This window comes from Arachis duranensis, chromosome 1 (assembly GCF_000817695.3).
Source record: "Arachis duranensis cultivar V14167 chromosome 1, aradu.V14167.gnm2.J7QH, whole genome shotgun sequence".
Classification (NCBI taxonomy): Eukaryota; Viridiplantae; Streptophyta; class Magnoliopsida; order Fabales; family Fabaceae; genus Arachis; species Arachis duranensis.
In genome coordinates, this window is record NC_029772.3 from 84,360,276 (window position 1) to 84,362,669 (window position 2,394).

At 41.1% G+C, this 2,394-nt stretch overlaps 1 non-coding gene across 1 annotated transcript; it reads left to right on the top strand.

Moving 5' to 3' along the window:
• Positions 1 to 1,664: 1,664 nt before the first annotated feature.
• LOC127743000 (small nucleolar RNA R71) lies at positions 1,665 to 1,772 on the top strand. The gene has a single exon (XR_008004332.1). It is a non-coding gene; the product is annotated as a small nucleolar RNA R71 (small nucleolar RNA).
• Positions 1,773 to 2,394: the final 622 nt, after the last annotated feature.

The following is a 2,394-nucleotide window of genomic DNA, read 5'->3' on the forward strand; positions in this document are numbered from 1 at the left end:
CTCCCAACACCAAACTTAGAGTTTGAATGTGGGGGTTCAACACTAAACTTAGAGTTTGGTTGTGGTCTCCCAACACCAAACTTAGAGTTTGATTGTGGGGGCTTTGTTTGACTCTGTATTGAGAGAAGCTTTTCATGCTTCCTCTCCATGGTTGCAGAGGAAGATCCTTGAGATTTAAACACAAGGTAGTCCCTATTCAATTGAAGGACTAGCTCTCCTCTGTCAATATCAATCATAGCTCCTACTGTGGCTAGGAAGGGTCTTCCAAGGATGATGCATTCATCCTCGTCCTTCCTAGTGTCTAGGATTATGAAATTAGCAAGGATGTAAAGGCCTTTAACCTTCACTAACACGTCCTCTACCAATCCATAGGCTTGTTTTATTGACTTGTCTGCCATCTCTAATGAGATTTTTGCAGCTTGTACCTCAAAGATCCCCAGTTTTTCCATTACAAAGAGTGGCATAAGATTTATACTTGACCCCAGGTCACACAGAGCCTTCTCAAAGGTCATGGTGCCTATGGTACAGGGTATTAAGAATTTACCAGGATCTTGTTTCTTTTGCGGTAAAGTTTGCTGAACCCATGTATTTAGTTCACTAATGAGCAAGAGAGGTTCACCTTCCCAAGTCTCATTACCAAACAACTTGGCATTCAGCTTCATGATGGCTCCTAAATATTGAGCAACTTGCTCTTCAGTTACATCTTCATCCTCTTTAGAGGAAGAATAGTTCTCGGAGCTCATGAAGAGAAGAAGGAAGTTTAATGGGATCTCTATGGTCTCTATATGAGCCTCAGATTCCTTTAGGTCCTCAATAGGGAACTACTTTCTGTCTGGGGGACGTCCCATGAGGTCTTTCTCATTGGAATTCATGTCTTCCCCTTCCTCTTTGGATTCGGCCATTTTGATTATATCAATTTCCTTGCACTCTCTTTTTGGATTCTCTTCTGTATTGCTTGGGAGAGTACTAGGAGAAGTTTTAGTGATTTTCTTACTCAGCTAACCCACTTGTGCCTCCAAGTTTCTGATGGAGGACCTTGTTTCATTCATGAAACTTAAAGTGGCCTTAGATAGATCAGAGACTATGTTTGCTAAGCTAGAGGGGCTCTGCTCAGAATTCTCTATCTGTTGCTGAGAAGATGATGGAAAAGGCTTGCTATTGCTAAACCTGTTTCTTCCACCATTATTAAAGCCTTGTTGGGGCTTTTGTTGATCTTTCCATGAGAAATTTGGATGATTTATCCATGAGGAATTATAGGTGTTTCCATAGGCTTCACCCATATAATTCACCTCTGCCATTGCAGGGTTCTTAGGATCATAGGCTTCTTCTTCAGAAGTTGCTTCTTTAGTACTGTTGGATGCATTTTGTAATCCATTCAGACTCTGAGAAATCATGTTGACATGCTGAGTCAACATTTTATTCTGAGCCAATATGGCATTCAGAGCATCAATTTCAAGAACTCTCCTCTTTTGAGGCGTCCCATTACTCACAGGATTCCTCTCAGAGGTGTACATGAATTGGTTGTTTGCAACCATGTCAATGAGTTCTTGAGCTTCTGCAGGTGTTTTCTTTAGGTGAATGGATCCACCTGCAGAATGGTCCACTGACATCTTAGAGAACTCAGATAGACCATCATAGAATATATCCAAAATGGTCCACTCTGAAAGCATGTCAGAAGGACACTTTTTGGTCAACTGCTTGTATCTTTTCCAAGCTTCATAGAGGGATTCACCATCTTTTTGCTTGAAGTTCTGAACATCCACTCTAAGCTTGCTCAGCTTTTGAGGAGGAAAGAACTTGGCCAAGAAGGCCGTGACCAGCTTATCCCAAGAGTCCAGGCTATCTTTAGGTTGTGAGTCCAACCATGTTCTAGCTCTGTCTCTTACAGCAAAAGGGAAAAAGCATGAGCCTGTAGACTTCAGGATCTACTCCATTAGTCTTAACAGTATCACAGATCTGCAAGAATTTAGTTAAAAACTAATAGGGATCTTCTGATGGAAGTCCATGAAACTTGCAGTTCTGTTGCATTAGAGCAACTAGTTGAGGCTTCAGCTCAAAATTGTTTGCTTCAATGGCAGGGATTGAGATGCTTCTTCCATAAAAATTGGAAGTAGGTGTAGTATAATCACCAAGCATCCTCCTTGCACCTCCACCATTGTTATTGGGTTCGGCCATGTCTCTTTTTTTTTCGAAATTCTCTGTAAGGTTTTCTCTGGATTGTTGTGCTTTAGCTTCTCTTAGCTTCTTCTTCAGAGTCCTTTCAGGTTCAGGATCTGCTTCAACAAGAATGTCCTTGTCCTTGCTCCTGCTCATATGAAAAATAAGAGAACAAAAAAAGAAGAAGAATCCTCTATGTCACAGTATAGAGATTCCTTTGTGTGAGTAGAAGAAGAA